The sequence below is a fragment of the Octopus bimaculoides genome, chromosome 13 (genome assembly GCF_046866305.1).
Source record: "Octopus bimaculoides isolate indiv1 chromosome 13, ASM4686630v1, whole genome shotgun sequence".
NCBI classification, from domain to species: domain Eukaryota; kingdom Metazoa; phylum Mollusca; class Cephalopoda; order Octopoda; family Octopodidae; genus Octopus; species Octopus bimaculoides.
The window spans coordinates 23,999,980-24,022,773 of NC_142940.1; positions in this window are offsets into that span (position 1 = coordinate 23,999,980).

A 22,794-nucleotide genomic window follows, 5' to 3' on the forward strand; every position below is an offset into this window, starting at 1 on the left:
GAAATTATATTTAACTTCTTTTAACTTCTCTTAAGCTCCTTTGCTTTACTCACTCACAGTATTCATCATTCCTAATTTCTCCTACTAACAGCGTTACCCTATTGTCTTATAAGTGCCTTCAAGAATAGGTATTCTCAATCCGGATAATAGGCTCGACTTCTTCCGATTTTGAGGAATCCAATAAAAACACTCAAGTTGAAATGTTTGGTAATAAACTAGGTAGCTGAGGCCAGGAAGGAGCCAAATGTATATATATATATATATATATATATATATATATATATATATATCAGCATATATATATATATATATATATATATATATATATATATATATATATATATATATATATATATATATATATATATATATATCAGCAAAGTAGCAAGTTCTAAAATCTTTGTATTAGATGTAAGTAGTAGCTGTACTGTAAAGTAATGTTTGTTGCCACTTCAACATAACAGTTCCGTGCGGAACACCGTTCGTACTCTTTTTTAACCCAAGGAGAAGACCTCCTCCAGTTGGTATTCTCTCTGTCTCTGTCTATATGTGTGTCTCTTTCTGGACACACACACACACACACACACACACACATGCACACACGCACCCCCCCACACACACACATACACACATATATATATATATATATATAGGTGTGAGAAAGTTGGTATGTGAAAGCACGTGGTTGAATGTCTAAAAGATAATATGAGTGAAAAAACTACAGAAGTCTTTTGTTACATGGTTAAAGTGTATATTTAAATTGTCAGAAAAATGTTATAAAATTTTTTTGGTATATAAACATTGTATTTGGAGAAATAACCGGTTTCGTGTTGTCTTTTCAAATTTCACTACTTCATCGTAACATGTGTTCCCTCCCGTGTGGAAGGAAGAGTTCTAGATAGGGGGAGGTAATTAGGGATTTCTTCCGGTATAAGGGAGATAATCGAAATGTAGGAGGTGGTAGATTTTGATTAATTTACCATGGTTTTGTTCTATATCTTTTTCCCCTCTCAGTGGGGTGATGAATTTCCTTATTAAATGTGTTAGCAATGATTAAGTTTGGGTTTGTATTTGTGAATGAAGAAGGTTTCTTTATTTAATCTAATTTGTGTTGGTGTTCTAATGGCACATTGATAGAATGGAAAGATTATAAATTGTGGTAGCATTTGTTTTGTACATTTCTCAATATGCTCACTAAATGGTATCATTCAGTATTCTGGGCATGCAATCTGCTGTCGATGCAGAGTGCATCTGCGTCTGAGCGATGATCCTGTGGACCCTATGTAGTTTTCGTGGCAGCCCGAGCATCTTATTACATAAATAAGGTTTTCTGATGCACAAGTAAAGTCAGATTTAACTTTGAATTTTTGTCCCTCTTTGAAGAGGCACTCTGAACCTTCTAGAATGTTTGGGCATGTTGCGTAATTTGGGCAACCACATTTTTTTACTTTTGCATCTGTTATTTGGAAAATAATTTTGCCTTTGTGAGGATCTTTTTCAGTGATTTAGGTTTTTTGTACCTTTTAATGATTTTGTGTGTGTGTAAAATCTCCTTCAATTTGGGGTCCTTATGTAGCATTGGTATGTTTTGGGTGATGATGGTGAAGGCTTCTTTGTTTCTGGGGTTGTATGTGGATATGTACGGTAGTATTTTCGGGGAATGTGTGTTGCTGTGTTTAACTTTTCTTAAGTTTTCTATGTTAATTTGTGATGCACGTCTGATTCCTTCCTCTATGAGTTGAACTGGGTAGTGTCTGTCAATTAGTGTGTTTTTGAGTTCTTGTAGTCTGTAGTATCTAGTATTTTCTTCTGACACTATTGTGCATATTCTTCTTGCAAGGTTGAAGGGGATGTTTGTCTTGGTGTGAATCAAATAGTAGATATTGTTTGGCGTCTGTGGTTTTGTAAAATATGTCCGTTTCTATTTTTAGGTTTACTTTTTTAATTAGTATATCCAAGAATGGGAGCTCCTTTTGGTTGTACTCCATTGTGAACTGTATGTTTGGGTTGACACTGTTCAATAGACTTTTGAATTTCAAGAGTTCATCTGTGTTTTCATTCCAGAGTATGAAACAGTCGTCCAGGAACCTTTTCCAATTTTCTTTTATGTATTGGGAAAGGGTGTTTCCAAAGGTGGATAAAGATTCCTGGTATATTATTATTTCCAAGTAACCCATTGTTAGGTTCGCAATGACTGGAGCTGCCCTAGTGCCCATAGCAATTCCGGATTTTTGTCGGTAGAAAATATTGTCAAACATGAAGTGGTTGTTTCGTAAGATGAATTCAACCGATTTAGTAATGAATTCTTTACTGATCCTGTTTGGGATTTCTTTCGGGAATTGATCCAGCCAGAATTGAATTGCCTGAAGTCCATAATTATGAGGTATACTGGTGTATAAATTAATCACGTCAAATGAAACCATGATTGTTTCTTCCTTGACTTTCTTTGGGAGGTGATTTAACATATCCAAGTCATCTCTGATATAGCTATTGATGTGTTTAAGGAAGGGTTTTAGGAGGATGTCCATAAATAGACTTAGTCTGTGTGTTTCACAGGCTGGGCCAGCTATGATGGGTCGCAGTTTTAGGTCCCCCGGGTTTGGTGTATGTATGTATGTCTTTGGTGATTTTTTAATATGGGGTAGAACCGCCTTTGGCAGTAATTACAGCTTAATTTCTATGAGGTATGGACTCGTACAAAGTTCTTGGAGTCATGATGGTGGAGGATATCGAATCCTTACTTGTTTTTCTAAAGTGCACCATAAATGTTCAGTAATATTAAGATCTGGGGACTGTGGTAGCCAGATAAAAATGTTCAACTAGAATGTTCCTTGTGCCATTCAGGAGTCGATATCCTGAATGGCACAAGCTGTAGTTTTTTCAGCTGAGTTCCTGAACTCTCTACAACCATCAGGGTTGCTACCTAACCACTTAACACTTACAAAGGAGGTCCAATCATGCTGCTCAGGATAATAGTGCACCAATTCGTACAGCTAAACTTTAGCTGTACGAATTAGTGCACTATCATCCTGAAAGATTGCATTTGCCACCGGAAACAGTTCTGCAAACAGGATGAATTCGATCAGATAAAATGTTTAGTGTTCATTATAAATCTGCCATGAAGGGATACGATTGGGCTGGCAGATTTCCACCCCCAGAACATTGCAGATCCTCCTCCATGTTTAACAGTTGGAAGAAGGCAGTCTGAGTCAAATGCTTCTTTTGTTTGTCTCCGCATGTATACTCGGCCGGTGGTCGGAAATAAGGCAAAGGATGACTCGTCCGAGAAAATAACATTTTTCCACTGTTCTAGAGACCAATTCTGTAGGTTTTTACTTCAATCTAAATGCTTGGTAACAATCAATGGCTCTGTGAGTGAGCCATCTTAGATCCACGTAATGATGCTATCCACAAAAGCAACTGGGATCCCTTGCAGCTGTTGCCCGGACAAGAACAGTCATTCAAATCCCTCGACACTGTCATTGATCAGGACCAGACTGTAGTTTTGTCAGCTGAGTTCCTGAACTCTCTACAGCCATCAGGGTTGCTACTTAACCGCTTCACACTTACAAAGAGAGCCCAATCATGCTGCTGAGGAATTTGGATCCTCCTCATCTGTACAATTGAACCAGACTGGTGGTGAAAGCCATGCGACCCCATGTCCTAGAGGCAACAATTATGAGTGGGAACTATAAGGGTGTCGATGTCTTCATTCATCGAATCCCGTTGATCCCATATGACCTCTTCTTTGAATTTAAACGGTTCCAGTTCTCAGTGAAAGTACGTTTCGCACTGTCAATAAGCAAGCCTCAAGGACAGACTCTCAAGGTTAATGGACTTCACCTTTGTTTCTCTCATGGGCGATTACATGTAGAATCTTCGCGAGTTGGAAGTCCCCAATATCATTTCGTTTATGCAACAATTAAAGGACACACTCAAATCACCGTATATTTAGAAGCTCTAAATAATTTAACTGTGATTGATTTTCGGATTTGTTTCAACACATATGTTTATACTCACGCCATCTGATAGATTTTTTGTTAAATGTACTTATTAACAGGAGGGGAGCGCCCGCAGGCTGTTCTTCTCAAGTTTATGTATTTTCAGGTTTAACGTGTTTCAAATACTGACAATTGAAAGTGATTGCAGACAAAGAACAACCTAGTTTTTAACAATTTTAACAGTGAGAATATCGGATAAAGCATGTTATTGGCATTAATAGTTTGTGCCTCAACTAATTAGTGTTGAGAACTGCATAATCCATGTAAGTTTCATTATTTTCAATAACCAGCGAAACATAAAGTTGGTATCTCAGCTAGTCTATGTTTAGAGATCTAAAAGACATTTTAAAATATCATTATTTTCTTTAACCTGGGCAACGCTGGGTATTTCTACCATTATATAAATAAAATAATTAAAAGAATCAATTTATTAGACGGAGACCAATATATGTTATCAAATAAATGGAACAGGATATGATGCTAATATACATTATTTATTTAATTTAACCAGACATCTCTGTCGCAAAAGATCGTATTTCGGGTATACAATTGAAGAATAGGTATTTCAACACAACTAATACACTTCATTATATTATGTCATTTGGAACTCATCAGTGAATAATAATTAAATATCTAAATATTTAAAATTAGTGCTTTCACTTTTCTTCTTTATGATCATGTTATATTAATTTAATTTTCTAAGTCATTGATATTTTATTCTATTCTTTTCACTCACCGAAACAAATTCAGAACTGAAGCTTGCAAACGTAACTTTGTTAATATTCAGTTCCTTTCGTTCGTATGATTATCTACTCAATACTCCCTCCTTGTATTTCTAAGTAAACATCGCCCTCGATTCTCCCTTATTTGCTGGTCAAAAAAAGCACCAATATGTGCATTTTGAAATAGCATATAAGGGGTTATATATTTTTAAAAAATCAATATCCTATTTAACATTTTAATAACTGCCATCTATCATATCACATATACATTTGGAAACCCATGGTTAGTTAGAATCAACAATAAAAGATCAATCAATAGTTTTTCCTGTTCTTTACATGTAATAAATTCAATTAATTCGTAATACAATTATTTAATTACATTAATTATCTTTAAATCAATAGCTTGAAATATTTTTGTAACTATATCGTCCATTTAGTCGTTGTATTTACGTAAATATATATTTTTTATTCTATGATTCTAAGCTCACTTTTCGGATAAGTTAATTCCTTTCGTATCTGACATGAGCCTAATATACCTATTTACCTTGTCGTTATTATATACACTTCAATAAAATGTATTTCATCATTTTTTTATTAATTATATTAATGCCCCAGTACTATCAGTATGGATTATTTTTTTTAAATAATGTTTTAAACCAATATATTAATCATGTCTCTTAAATTATTACTTTTGAATAATAGGGGAGATAACATTTCCTACTTATATTCGAATACAATACATTGTTAATTTCAGTTATCATTTGTTTATCTCCGCCACGAAGAGGAAATAATAGGGGATTGTTATAGTAAAATGATTTAACAACTAATTATCATGTTATTATAGTTCAAAATATTACGCTTTTAAATCTAAATAAAGTTACTAGTTTTATCATTATATACATATGTAAATATACACACACACACATATTTTTTTTAAACATACATATATATATATATATATATATTCATATATATATATATTCATATATATATATATATTATGTATTCTCATACATACATATTTATTCATATACAGATCCATACATACTTATTCATATATAGGTACATATGTGCCTATTGACCAGGATTAAATTTTTAATATATAAACATACTAGTATATGCAGTGATATATTCCATCTCACACTCGGTAATTCGTATACATCATATTGCACCAGTAATACGCACCTATACGTATCAAATACACATATATATATATAAGAAATAAATGTATATCATCAACGTAATGTAAATTTGTATGCCACATAGCCCAAAAATTATAATATAGTAGAGTGGATTTCTTTTTCAATTACATTTATCAATATTAATTATTATGATCCTATACGATGGGTTATTTCTTCATTCTTCAATTTTATCTCTATACATTTGCATATATTATTTGCCCCAGAAATATTAATATTCATATACTTATAATATACTGAAATCATATAGATATTTTCTGTTATACTTTATACTTTCTACATAAAAGCACATTTTATGCTTATTATATATACCCATATTCACACTTATTCACATACACAGAAAATATACATATATAACCAATATGTTCACATACACACACGCATACAAACAAATCCACATATATACACATAGGTGTATATACCTGCATGCATATTATGTATATTGACATGCCCATACATACACATATACACATACCCTCTCATATTCAATATATTCATATATATATATATATATATATATATATATATATATATATATATAGATAGATAGATAGATAGATAGATAGATATCTTTTTATTATAGCCACACAGGGCTAAATACAGAAAATGGACAAATTACAAAGTAGAGCTTTTGGGGGGGGGATAATTTGGATCAAAAGGGATCGCGGGAAGAAAAAAAAAAAAAGAAAAAAAAAACGTGGGAGGGGGCGATCAATAGGGATCGTGTATCACAGTCGATGTAAAAAACGGGGAACAGATTAGGTTTATCCGTGGAGAGAAAAGCCTACGGAAAAGACCACGGTCACCTCAGGCTTTTTTTTTTAAAGGTACATGAAAGTAAGTACCTTCTCTCTTTTTGTCTCTTTTTGTTACAAGTCTATGCTTAAAATGGTGTCGTCTTTCATTCTTACCATTCTTGCCACATTTACCCATTTTTTATTGAAACTTTCATTCGACAACACTTTCCTCTCTATCCTCATCCTCCTTTTCAAGTGGTACTTGAAAAAGTTGACGAGGGACTGACCAGAGAGGAAAGTGTTTGTTTGTAGACCTTTCAAACGCGTCCACCACACGCATTCTTTTGCCATAGCTATCAGTGTTACAAAAACCGTTTTTCCTTCCCGTTTAAAGGAAGGTGGCGGAACAATATTCACGATAGACTCGGCTGATAAGTGGGCTCGTCCCACACGCGACAACAGCCGTTCGACGAAGGTCCACAGCTCTGAAATATCTGGACACTGCACGAGTGCGTGCAGAACGGTTTCGTCGCTCTGACCGCATCTCGGGCAGGTCGGTCGGGTGGTTTTCGAACCGTGTCTGTAGATCTTCTCTCGAACTGGTAGTGCGTCTCGATAGCATTGTCAAGCCAGGGATCTCTGGAAATTATCCATAGGCCCCGGCCCGAACGTCGTCTTGAAAAGGCGGGTTAAGAATTTCTCGTCGACACCCAGGTTTGCCCCGAGAGTGTCGTCAGACCTCCCCTCCACTAGATAGATAGATAGATAGATAGATAGATAGATAGATAGATAGATAGATAGATAGATAGATAGATAGATAGATAGATAGATAGATAGTTAGAATCAGTTTTAGTTGAGTATAATTTCTATTACATTTTTCTGACTATATAACCTCAAAAATATTCTTGTTACTTAATATACTTCTATTATAATGCCTAATTTCAGCTATTTATTTAATATATTCATATATAGCTATAGTTTTAAAATTGGATTTTAATTTTTAACTGACATCAAATCCCATAGTTTTACTTCACTTAAGTTTAATAAAGAGATATTTGTTTATGTTTTTACATGAGTTTATTTTTCATTTCCCATGTTAATAAGGTTTCCTTTTCTTTTCATTATTTTATAGCTCTCTTCTAAGCGTAATCTACAGAATCTAAGGACATAAGGACACAGGAAATGTGCTTAAGTCTCTCTGTGAGATTTAGAAATGGATCATTTCTAATTTTTTTAATCAATGAATGTGTTTCACTGGAAATATATACGTTTACAAGAGCTTGACAAGCATCTTCAGCCAGCTAGATATGCTACTTCAGGCTGATGACGAGGAAAAACTCAGAAATATGTCCCTGAATGCAGGCTAGGCTGGGTGGATGTGCTTGCCTCCCCCTTGTAAACATAAGGACACAGGAAATGTGTTAAGGCCGACAAGAAGCGGTCCAACTTCCTAGGGCTAAATAGCAGTAGTATGGTTCCCTTATTGGGACTTTCACGTTAATGTCCTAGGCATATCAAATTGCCTTGCCTTGTTATCTTATCTTATTTAACATATATATGTATATGTATATATATATATATATATACATATATATGTGTGTGTGTTTGTGTGTGTGTGTGTGTGTGTGTGTGTACAAATGGGGACCGTAGTGCTGTTGGCAAATGTAAGTAGGAAAGCAGGTCCACATATGTATAATTTTGATAGTTAACATAAAAGAGACATAATAATCTTGCAAGTCTTCACAGTGTCGGAATTAATGTAAAAAAATTCCGAAAATATATCTAAACAATTATTTACATTCATACTTAGTTTATAACATTATTTTCAATTCTTGTCTCTCTCACACCTTCGTTTTTTTTCATCATTTTTGCTTAGATATCGAAACAAATGCAAATTTTTCATACCTCCCACTAGCAACGCTCTTATCACCTTTACTTTATTCTCAATCCTCTTCCCCATGATATTTAGTATAAACCAGCTGGGAGTAAGCAGCACTTCCTAGTATATCCAAGAATGAGGAAACTGTTATTTCATAACTTTTGGCGGTAACATTTCATAACTTTTGGCGGTGACATTTCAAAATTTGCCTGACAGCACTGATTCAGCCTTGCTAGAGTTATAAAAAGTAATAGTAATGTGATTTAAATATAATTATGGAAATGCGTACAGAAAGGTTTATCAAAGGCACAATTTCTCTAACTTGATGTAGATCAGCCACCTTCAGTATTATTTTTTTTATTCTTCTTTAAATAATAATCTTTATATGCAAGGTCGTAGTCACGGGTGTGTGGTAATAATTTTGCATCCCAGTTACTTGGTTTCGGGTTGTGTCACTGCGCCGCTTTATGGCAAGTGCCTTCTGCTATAACCTAGTGCCGACTAGAGCCATGACAAAGGTTTTGGTAGACAGAAGCTGAAAGAAACATATCAGTGTTATGTGTGTGCGTGTGTGTGTGCGTGTGTGTGTGCGTGTGTGTGTGCGTGTGTGTGTGCGTGTGTGTGTGTGTGTTTGTGTGTGTGTGTGTGTACGTGTTTGAAATGTACCACTTCTTGTCAACAGGTGTTGATTTTACGTCTCCATAAATTAGTGGTCAGAAAAAAATACACAGATGCAATAATGCCAGGTTTAGAAATAGGCACGGGGTCGGTTTGATCCACTAAACCCTTCACGCAAGGACCGAGGCATGGCTGTATTTCAATGACTGAAAGATGTAAATGATAATAGGTAAAAGTGTATATAGCAGAAATGTCACTGCCTGACAGAGTAACGTGCATAATTTTTTAATTACCCTTTAAGTTCTAAGTGAAAATATCGTCTTCATATGCTCACTGTCTTTGTCTGTACAATTCATACGTTGTCTTTCCAATATTAGAAGTAATTATTTCTGTTCAATTTTCACACATATTTTATTTCTGTTTTGAAACTGACTTTATATTTGTGTACTTGGTTTTAATTTCTTAATACATGTTCTACTTCACTAAGATTTAATTACCTCGTTATTAGTAGAACTGTTAACCAAACAATAGGAAGGTTATTAAGTATTTCAAATTATTAATCTATTTTGAGTTAATAACTAACAAAGTAGAAGTAATGAATATCATGTGACTTTAATAGGTGTTTTGCACAAGGTTGTATTAAAATGCACCCGGACTACTTTTGTAGCGCGCCAACAGATGACACCACAACAGATGATTGCGTGCACAATGAGAGCTAGTGATCTTCCCAAGACTGTGCCGAGTGACATCGCTGTGCTTACTTCGCAAATTGTTAAATTTGTGTTTTTGTGATTATATCTATGCTGTAGTCGGCGATTTTATCATGAACAGGAACAAACAGACAACGTAAAATTTTGCGTGAAACAAGGGAAGTCTGATATAAACACATTGAGAATGCTTTGGCAAGTTTACTGCGACGAGGTAATGGGTCATATGCAAGGTTTCGAGTGGCGCGGGCGCTTCAGAAGCGGAAGAATGTCCCTGGAAGATGCAGAGTTATCTGGAAGAACTACCACGAACGTCATGTATTGTGCACCAAGAACTCGTCCCTCAGAGCCAGGTCGTCACTTGAGAGTTCTACTGCGACACTTTGAAGCGTTTGGTGGAGGACATTCGGAGAAAGTGCCTGGGGCTTAGGAGCGCGAAGAATAGGATTCTTCACGACGACATTGAACCCTGTCACCGAGCTCTCCTCACACGCAAGTTTCTCGCCAAAACAACATGGTGTCTCTTCCGCACCCGCCCTATTCGTCAGATTTTGCACCAGGGGACTTCCATCTTTTCCCCAAGATCAAAATACAGTTCAAAGGTCACCGATTTAACAACGTTGTCGAGATCTAGAGTGAATCGCAGACGGTCCCGGAATGCTTACGGAAAACGGCATCCAGGGCGGTTTCCAAAGGTGACCGGGACGCTGGGACCGGTGTATTGCTGAACAAGGTGATTAATTCGAAGGAGATGATATAAAAACGTAGGTAAATAGGTTTTTTGGTTTTGCATTAAACATGATAAGAATTAGAACCTTTTGATACCACTCCTATCATTGATTTATTCATATACATATATGAACGAAACGCCTGTGTTAGAATGGTGGCAGCTGATGAAGGAAAATGTTCTCTATGTGGCCTGTGTGTTTTCTGTACTCTGGTTATTATTATTATTATTATTATTATTATTATTATTATTATTATTATTATTGTTATTATTATTATTATTATTATTATTTTGTCTACGTTTTGTTTGCAAAGTCCTGTACCGAGATATGCACCTATATATACAGGTAGATGTAGGTATACACATACTTGTACGTATATATGCATATACTCATTTATTATTTGTTATATATATATATATATATATATATATATATATATATATATATATATATATATATATATATATATATACGTTATGAACAAACAGGAACTTGTAAGTTGAAAAATGTAATGAGTAGACTGAAAACTTATTATTTACATTATTTGCTGATTATTGACATCATTTTCTTCAGGAATAAAGATTCGCTATATTATGAAATGAAATAAATATTAAATCAAAATAATAATAATAATAATAATAATAATAATAATAATAATAATAAAAATAATAATAATAGTAATAATAATAATAGTAATAATAGCAATCCTTTCCCCTATAGATACAATGCGTGAGATTTTAGGGGAAGGGCAAAGTCGATTACATCAACCCCAGTTCTCGATTGCTACTTATTTTACCGTTAAGAATTTCGCCCGCCGTGCTAACGATTCTGCCAGGCAATCGCCTCCCTAAAATGAAAGAAGAAGAAGAAGAAGAAGAAGAAGAAGAAGAAGAAGAAGAAGAAGAAGAAGAAGAAGAAGAAGAAGAAGAAGAAGAAGAAGAAGAAGACCATAAAATCCCGATTTGGGATTTGAAGTGTGAATCACAGAACAGAGACTAAAACATCCTTAACTTCTTCATAAGAGCAAAGCCATCTCACAAGAAACCACAGTAGCATGCAGTTAAGCAGAATAGCAGAAGTAACCTCAGAAATATGTCGTGATGGGGTAGAATAAATAAATTATATTCTCGCCGGCAGCCTAGTCTTGGCCAAGCAAAACTTATATCCACAGAGACAAGAGCGCTGAAACTCACATATACTGAATGCGAACAGAAACAAAAAGTAGATTGTTCAGGCTTATCCCTGAAAAGGTATCAGAAAAGGACAAAACAACGATCGTTAGGATGTATTAACGAAAAAAACATTGGGAGTTCAATATAATCAACCATATTGTTGAAGACGTTCACCTCGAGAAAGTAAATATACCTTCTAATTGATATATCACTTACTACAATATACCTTCAACAGAATTAAAGGAGGTGTCGAAATACAAATATTTGATATAAGAGACCATCCGTGTGAACCGAGAAGCCAGAAGCAATTTCTATAGAATACCAGATGCTTTAGGTAGCGTCAATAATATGCAGACAAATACTGACAATAATATGCAGACAAATAATGAACATTCAATAACGTAGAGAACATTCAATACAGTAACAGCAAAACACTGAACCAAAACTGAGTATATACCCATGGAATATACCCACGACGCTGCCCTCGAAATTATAGTGAATGTCCACAGTGAGAATGACACTGTCTTTTATCTTATACATGCTTTAATCACTCGATTGCAGCTATGAAGGAACAGCGACTTGAAGAGTTTATCGAATAAAACGATAATAGGGATTTTTTAACACTATGACTCCTGGTATCAGTTTCGTTTGAAGAACCTATAGATTACGCGCAAGTAAAGAAGCCAACACCGCATACACACACACACACACACACACACACACACACACACACACACACACACATATATATATATATATAGAGAGAGAGAGAGAGAGAGATAGATAGATAGATAGATAGATAGATAGATAGATAGATAGATAGATAGATAGATAGATAGATAGATAGATAGATATGAATGTCTCTGTGTATCTCTCTCTCCCTCTAGCTCTCACTATATATATATATGTCATAGAATAAATGTAACAGGTTTTGATGCCAATATGGATTATATATTTAATTTAACCAGACAGCTGTTTCTGCGGCAAAGTACCATATTTCGGGTATACAATTGAAGAAAAGATATTTCAACAAAAGTAATGCAGAAAATTATATTATGTAATTTGGAACTCATCAGTAGGTAATAAATACTTAAAATATCTAATTATTATTTAAAATATCTAAACTATTTAATTATTCTCCACTGATGAGTTCCAAATCACATAATATGATATTGTGTATTGCTTTTGTTTAAAATATTTAATTATTATCCACTGATTAGTTCCAAATTACATAATATAATAATGTCTATTACTATTGTAATAGATTAAATAAATAATCCATATTAGCATCAAAACCTGTTCCATTTCATTGATGACATTTATTGGACTCCGTCTCATAAATTGATTCTTCTAATGACTTTTATTTATTTATATATGCATACGGAACTGAAAGGAATCCTTTAAATAAAGTATGATAAAAAAAAACCATGGATACCTTGAGATTAAAGCCCTAAACGGGAGAAGTAGTTTCATCCGAGAAATATTATATATATATATATATATATATATATATATATATATACATACACACATACATACATACATACATACATATATACATACATATGTATATATATATATATATATATATATATATATATATATATATATATATATATATATAACACGGATTTCCATATATTTTCCATTTGCAAATTTTACTCAAACTTCATTGTTGGCCCCAGGTCTACAACAGAGGGTATCTAGACAAGTTGTCTCGCGTTGGCACTGGATTTAAAATATGATACATGACATTTGGATTTTTGTGTGTGCGTGCGTGTGCATGTTGTTTGTGTGTGTGTATGTGTGTATGTACATGTGCAAGCTAAAGATGTATACAGCAGAGGCTACCTGCCCAAGTTTTCTTGCGGTTGATTGAATCCGATATATAATCCCTTGATTTAATATATGTGTGTGTGCTAGTGAGTGTTTGTATGTGTGTATGTGTGCTCTTGCACGTGTGTGTGTGAGAGAGTGTTTTCGTGCATATGTGTGTGTGCGTGAAAGGTGTATGTAGTCCAAGATAAAGGTATATACATTCTGTAATCTCTTGCTTGTGATTTCACGAGTGACATCGTTCGAAGCTTTTGCTTTGGTTGTATTTATTGCTGCGACGTACGCTCCCCTGGGATTCCAAGCATGTTCAGTCGCTTTCAGATCGAATCTGAATCCATAGCATGTATTTCTTACAAGTATCTCAGGCGGATACTGTAATCAGTGTATCTTTGTAACCTAAAATATTTCAAGTAATTGGTCCTTCATCGGGAAAGCGAGTATTAGGCACTTCACACAATTCAGCTGTGCTTTGGGTGTGGATTAATTCGCTTGAAGTTCTTTTGGGTACTTCTATACACATATTAATGCATATATTTACAAGTTTCATGTGAACATCGTACAGACTAATAATGTTAGCTTTTCTTAGTACCTGATCAGTCGTATCTGTTGCATTAAGGCAGTGTTCTTCGTGTTGCAGCGTCAGATTACTTCAGGTTACGCCATTAGATTTGCACTATGTTGCTATCATCACTCTGACCGATATATATATATATATATATATATATATATATATATATATATATATATATATATATGTGGGGGGGGTGCGCGCATTTATATATCATATTTTTGTATGTGTGAGCGAAACCTGTCTCAATGTAAGACAATACTGGACGTGATTTGTAAGTTGTAACACGGTATTCTATCTCCTTCTCTACCTAGTTTATTGGTGTACATGAAATTGTCTAGACATTTGCTGTCTGTAAAGTGATAATCTTCTTGACTATTTATCAAATATATGTACACAATAAATGTCTGTAATATACCACACTGTAATAGATGACCAGCACTAAATTCATATATATTGTGACATATTTCCATCATTTCAAAACACAGACAAAACAATTCCATTAAATAAAAAATGAAATATATAGCTATTATAAAATATTGAATTAAAATTTAACAATTACTATCTTTGCAGAAAAATTACACAGATTTTTTTTTTTTTTTCATAAATCTAATATATGACTCGATGATATTTTCATCATCAATAATAATGAATGATTTAAATAGAACAGAATTACAAAGAGTTAAATATTTCTAATTCATTTCATTTTTTTAATATGTTTTAGAAATGAAATATCTCCGTAATGCAATATCGTTCCATATGAATATATTCTGGTGGTTATCACGAGAAACTCGTCATGCAGCAAACTTAGTGTTATTTTATAGTTGGAATGTTTGACGGCAAGTATTCTATTAGTGCATCACAATGTTCAGGTTTATTTTTAAAATAGCTCTCACAATCCCCGGATCGCAATACATAACGGAAGTGCTGTAACCATATCCAGTATTCTGTATTTCAACATATAAAGTGAGGAGTTTTCGTAACTGACGTAAATCAATAGGTATATACTATCAGTAGCTTAGTCTGGTTTACCATCAAAACTATGGTTTGAACAGCAGCTGAAATTGTAATGTTCAGGCTGCCTATCAGAGGCGGCTAGGAAGTAGTTTCTTATTGTGCAGGTCGATGCAGATTAAAATAAAAAGGAAAGAGCAAAACGTTTAGCATCACTTGATAAAATCATTTAATTTAGATGGAGAATATAATCCTGGAGACTTTCTATATTTTAACATATATTTAGAGACTCGTTCTCTACCTGTGATTTCTGGCAAACATTGTTATTTTTTAAATATCAGTTTATTGCAAATGTTTATCAAATTTCCTTATGGTGGGGGGGGGGGGCATAATAATATTTTAAGTAGATGCTGGTGTAATAGACTCCAAACTGTGACTGCAGTATAAAACTTACTGATGGGGTTGCTGATTATGTAATTGAAAATATGCATCATTATCATCCTTCACCCAACGTGCATTATCATCTACATCAAAACTGTTTTGAACATTTGTCCAATATTTAATGCTGCTTTTTGAATACGCGAACACATCTAAATAATCTATGGAGGTTATGAGATTCAAATGCGAACACCACCCTTCTTGCACTTTTGACTGTTCTCTTGCTTGTTAATTTATTTGACATATTTTGTCACAATTGGATTTTCATCCCATCTTTCTTTTCTTCCAATTTATAGAAAATATAATGAAAAACTTACTATCACGTCATTCTGCTCGTGTAAACCGTTCGTCAGTTTACGAAACATTATCGTATAGACTTTAGAGAAACCGAAACATATCCATGGTTTGCACTTTCATTCACACAAATATGCAAATGAACTTTGATTGGAAATTTTACAAAAATATTTAAATTACAATTTCCTGTACATCTTTCTTTATTTTTTTTTTGGCGAAAATAAATACCATATGCCCTTGAATTAAAATTATGACTTTTAAAAGTACGACATTCAGTGCATCGCATCTTAAATCTAGAATGATAATATGTGTGTTTGTCTGTTAGTGCGGGCGTGTTTGCTCGTGTGTGTATACATGTGCACACGTGCCTATGTATGTATGTATTTGTGTGCAGGTATGTTTTTGAATTTGAGTGTGTGTGTGTGTGCGTGTGTGTGTGTGTGTGTGTGTGTGTGTGTGTGCGTGTGTGCGTGTGTGCGTGTGTGTGTGTGTGTGTGTGTGTGTGAGAGAGAGAGAGAGAGTTTAATCTCAATTTAAAGAATTCGGAAATGAACAATCATTAGTTTCAAAAAATATTCACATATATTTGGAGAGCGTAAACAACATTCCAGAGGTCATCCCAAGCAGGTTGCAGTGAAAAGACAAGGTGATTCCTTTAAATTAACATTCATACTCACAAACTACATTCCTCTTTTGTGTATACTATTCATGACATAATTTAATTTATTCTCATACAGTTACATTGGCAATGCCCAAATTTCGAATATTCGTTCTTGCTTTGTGCAAAAACAGCAGGAGTTTTAGTTAAGCAGTTTTCTGTACAGCAAACGGTGTATCCCTATATATATATATATATATATATATATATATATATATATATATATATATATATATATATATATGAATGAGTTTAAATGGATGTATGATCCTGTCGGTTTCTATGTTTCCTCTTAATTTGGTTTAAGATACCGAATTTAATAAACAAGGAAATAGGCTAAACACATTTACTATGAACTTAACTAAAACTGCATGCAACCACCCCAGAAATTTCTCTAGTAAAAAACTATCTCTAATAATGTCGAATGGTGTATAATTTGCTTTGAAAAGCAAGGGACATTCCTATAAAAAGGCTGGATTCTACACCTTAAAATCTCCTACTGAACTTGAATTTTAAATGCAACTTATATATATATATATATATATATATATATATATATATATATATATATATACGTGTGTGTGTGCGCGCACGCGCATGAGTGTGTGTATCTGTGTGTGCGTAAATGTGCTTACGCGCGTGTGTCGCTTTAGATTCCAACATCAATTCCTGGGAATGTATGTCTATTGTGCATATTATGCAAATAACCTATAACAACATTACATCTTAAATTCATCATGCTTTATTATATGGCAAGGAGGATGAGGATGTCAAGCTTGAAATTTCGTTCTTAAAAATTGTTGCTTGCTCAATGATTTCCTCCCATATATTCAAGACATTGTTATGTTTTATTTTGTATGGTAGTAATGGTACGGACCTTTTCTGCCACCTCCATTATATACGCTGGCCTTAACTATGATGATTCAGTTTACTAGGGATTTTATTAGGGGGTTTCTATCATCCTGTATTTAAGTTTGCATTCCATATCAGATAAATATGTATTCTGTTCTTTGTTCTCTAAACGAAAATTTGTTGCCTTTATCTTTACTTGAAGGTATTTTCAATCAGTCAGTGATATTGTAAACCACTTCTTTTTCTTGCACATATGGTTCAATGAGCAGTTGTCGGTTCATGCAATTACAAGGTCTATGTGAATGTATGGGATGGTCTTAAAGCTATTTTTATTATTGCGATAGGATGAAACGTGACTCCATCAACAGGGTAGAGAAAAACTTACATTTTCATCTTCGAACTACTCTGCTTAGGATTTGAAATGTAAGATCTTCTTTATCCTGATGATGTAGGCTCATTTCATTCTATTTTAAATGCATCCATAGGGTCACATATTGTGATGAACTAAATCTACCAACATTATAATGGATCGCCGAGCTCCCGGAAACAACTGTTGGACTCCTAACACCTTTCGTCCACGCCTAGATGCGCATTTCTGACATTTTTGGCGTTGTCTTTATGTACCCACAGATAAATGCAGGCTGAGACAAAAACCATCGCTACGTATATTGAAAAACAGTGATTGAAAACCACTGCTATTAAGAGTAGCTATTCCACGTGCAAGCATATTGCATTGAAGGAGATACAACTGTCCCATGTATCTCAAAGTATACAGATGTATCACTTGACTAAAAGGAGGTTGGACTGGCACACCTTAATAGAGGCTAGGAAGAGAAACAAGCAACATACCAACAAAAAAACTAAAATGCAACAACATTGACTGGAAGACTAGCCTGTCCTGGACATGTAATATATACATCGCATCTCACTGAGAAATGCCTTCACTATTCAGGAATAGGAGTTAGCTACTAAACACCCGAAAAATATGTGGGACAAGGATACAGCCAAACCTAAACGTTGTGATGAATGTCAGTAGGGTAGATTGTTCCCCACATCAGTAGAAGCTGCTCCAAAATGTTTCCTGCCTCTGAGGAATGATACAATTGTAAAGATTATTTGCAATGCTATCCGCTGGAAGAATTACCCTGATTTATACAGCATGTAAGAACCAGCATGTCTTCACACCTTTAAAATGCAAAGAATACTGGTCGAACACTATTAAAAAGAGCAATTCGGAGCAAACATAACAGACTTGATATTATTTTGTGGGACAGGGAACAAAAGCCATGAACTGTAGTAGAGATCGGCTGCCCAACGGATGTGAATGTACAATCAGAAGTGCAGGAATTAATGCAGAACTTACATAGCTTTTACCTTGAGTATAAATTCTAATATTTACCTATCATCATAGGTGCATTAGTTTATGTAACTACAAATTTACACAAAATAATCTACTAATACTAAGTTATCCGAAGAAAGTTCATAAGAAACTGATATAGATTCTCTAAATCACAGTAAAGTTTGCAAGGCTTTCCAAAGATTCTCTATTTGAGATTCTTTACGTGAGCAGATAGGTGAGATTCTTTATGTGACAGCTCAACCAACGCACTAACGCAACCACATATTTTCAAACGCCGGGAACTCTCTCGACCCCAAAAGTCTTGCAATCTCTAAAGAGCTTGATTGAAAAACATATATACAGACACACACACACACACACACGCGCGCGCGCGCGCGCGCGCGCACACATATATATATATGCACACTTATACATATATACTTATACACACACACAAATACGCACACATACGCACACACACAAAGAAGGTTGTTTCCGAAAGGTCATGTGTATACAAACATTGAAAATATTTGAAACGATAAAAAAGCGAGTAACGGTAAGTACAAGAACAGAACTATAAAGAAATAACTTTTCAATACAATAAAACTGTCAAAAAGAGGTATATGCTTAAAGAAAGAAAACCCTTTTGTCAGTAAGATCTAACGTGTCTTAAATTTTCAGTATGACAGTCTGTCATTTAATAACTCTTCCAAAATTCTTACAACAAAAGGGCTCCTATTAGTCACTCGCCAAACAAATGAGAGCGCTTATGTGTGCATGTGTGTGCATGTTTGCGCGTGCCTTTGCCTGTAAGCGTGTTTTCCTGTATTCTATTGTATGTATAAGAAAGAAAGAGTACATGTGAAGTTGAAGGTATAGTTGTGTGCATAAGAAATTCGCTTCGAAACCATATGGCTCCGGTCTCAAACGTGATGCGCGGAAACGATGAAAGCAAGTTTCTCGTATCCTATACAAGACACGGCCTGACCTATGATCTTAATATTTCGCGTAGGCATTGCGATGCTAATAACCTGATGTTATGCACAGGATTCATTACCAAGGATCAGTCGAATACAGAGCGTCAATAACAAATTGTTATGACAAAGAAATAAACAATTATCATATGAACTTCATTAGCTTATAGATATTTCTGCTATAAGGCGCAATGCACTCAGAGTTGATTGCTTGAGTATCAACTAATAACTTCATCAGAGCTTCAAACATGAAATGCAATTTATTTGGGAAGAGTATTTACATTTATGTATATACATAGAAAAACATTACCAATGAAAAAGGATACATACATGTAGGAGATGATATTCAGGGGGTGAAGGGGAAGACCATTCCAGATTTAGGATAAGAATTTTTTAAGTATTTAAGGATAGATATATGATGAATTGCTATAAGATGTCAAAATACAGCAAATAAAACTATCGGTAAATGTATCGTAGGGAAAAGAAATAGAATGAAATTTGTAGAATACAAGACAATGAGAAAAATAGAAAAGAATACATATTCGAGTTATACATCTGACTGGTTTGTGCGTATATTATCTCTTTTACTCTTTTACTCTTTTACTTGTTTCAGTCATTTGACTGTGGCCATGCTGGAGCACCACCTTTAGTCGAGCAAATCGACCCCAGGACTTATTCTTTGTAAGCCTAGTACTTATTCTATCGGTCTCTTTTGCCGAACCGCTAAGTTACGGGGACGTAAACACACCAGCCTCGGTTGTCAAGTGATGTTGGGGGGGGGGGGGGGGGCAAACACAGACACGCAAACATATACACATACATACATATATATACATATACGACAGGCTTCTTTCAGTTTCCGTCTACCAAATCCACTCACAAGGCTTTGGTCGGCCCGAGGCTATAGTAGAAGACACTTGCCCAAGGTGCCACGCAGTGGGAGTGAACCCGGAACCATGTGGTTGGTAAGCAAGTTACTTACCACACAGCCACTCCTACGCCTATATCTGTCAACACCCCTTTTGTATCTCTCTCTCTCTCTCTTTATATATATATATATATAGAGAGAGAGAGAGAGAGAGAGAGAGAAAGAGCGAGAGAAAGAAAGAAAGAAAGAAAGAAAGAGAGAGAGGGAGAGAGAGAAAGAAAGAAAGAAAGAAAGAAAGAGAGAGAGGGAGAGAGAGAAAGAACTAAGCTTAAGCAGAGAGGTCGTTTTAATGGTACATTGTTAAATATTGGAAGGCTGACTATCTTCTTGAAAGTCACTAAAATCAAATTCCATTTTAGAAAAATACATTTTTGATTCAAATAATAGTATTCAAATAATAGTATTTCGGTGGAGGCATAAGTCGGTTATACCGATCATCAGGTAATCGTTTCATTGACCACGAAAGGGATGAAAAGAAAAGTCAACCTCGGCAGAACTGGAGCACAGAACGTTAAGCCGGACGAAATGCCTCTTCAGCCTTTTTCCCAGCGTACTAATGATTCTGCCAGCTCACCTACTTGATATAGCTCTTTATATTACTAGTACGGTTAACGTGGTGAACTGAGAAAAATGCTTACTTCCCTGATCACGTTCGGAGTTCCAATTCTGCCGAGGTCGACTTTGCCCTTCGTCCTTTCTGGGTCGGTAAATAAGTACCAATTGGGCACTGGTGTTGATGTAATCGACTGACACCCACAACTGAAATAACTGGATTTCTGCCAGAATTTGAAATCAAGATTACTATTCAAGTTTAAAATCCTTAACACTCGTATACAGTCGTATAACTAGTATATTAGCTGCGATGTCAATGGCATCAGACAATTCAATATTTGCTAATTATAAATATTATTTCGGTTTGGAAGGTGAATGAAGAAGTAACAAATAATTTAGGCGACATATTGTGTCAGTAACGTATTGTATTTGAAAGCATTTAACTCGGAGGGTATATTTTGATGGCTTTTATTTTTTACGTTTATTCATTTATTTAGAAGAAGAAGAAGAAGAAGAAGAAGAAGAAGAAGAAGAAGAAGAAGAAGAAGAAGAAGAAGAAGAAGATGAAGAAGAAGAAGAAGAAGAAGAAGAAGGAGGAGGAGGAGGAGGAGGAGGAGGAGGAGGAGGAGAAGAAGAAGAAGAAGAAGAAGAAGAAGAAGAAGAAGAAGAAGAAGAAGAAGAAAAGATTTAAAGTTAAATACAGATTCATAACGGCAATCTCAATGGTTTTCGTCCTCCCTGCCAAAAGTGAATTCATGCTTGATCCATTTATGGCTGTTGAAATTTATGCTGTTTATATGTGCGTGTATCTGTATGTGTGTTGTAATGTACGTGCATACATTTATATACACATACAAACAAACTCACATTTATACATATGTATCATTGAAATTCATATTTCGATTGTCACACAAGCGGGAGAGAGAGAGAAAGAAAGAAAGAAAGAAAGAAAGAAAGAAAGAAAGAAAGAAAGAGAGGATGAAAGAAAGAGAGAGAGGATGAAAGTAAGATAGTGGCATATATTTTATGACAACATATTATATCCTATTTTCGGTTGAATTTCACCATGATTTTATCATATCAAATATTGATTACCAAAATAGGTTTTAGGAAACCTTTTTAAATCATCAAATCTAATAATATATGATTTGTCATATTGGTGTTTGGATATAAAAGTTTCTTTCTACCAACTTTCTTTTATCAATTTGTCCTAATTTCCTTTCATTTCCCTTTTGTTAATCTATACATTTCTATTTCGCATCTGTTTCATATAATGTTGGTATATTTTTGACATTTTACTTTCCAATATAAGTCCTCAAATATTAGCAGAGAATATTAATAATACAATCAATAAACTAATATATTGGATAATACTAATTGAATAAAGAGCCGATACCCTCTCTGATTTTTTATACTCAATATATAAATTTCAACTATATTTTATTTTGTATAATAAATCTCATCTATGTCGTCCAATAGGACGCCCCAAAATTATTTCCACACGTCTTCTCCATTCATCTTGATCTTCAGTAAAGGTCCTCAGCTCCTGTGCCCCATTCATAACAGTACCCTCCAGCATGTTGTCGATATAGGTGGTCTTTCTCCTTCCCACCCTTGGTTCTTCCTTCTGTTGGTTGT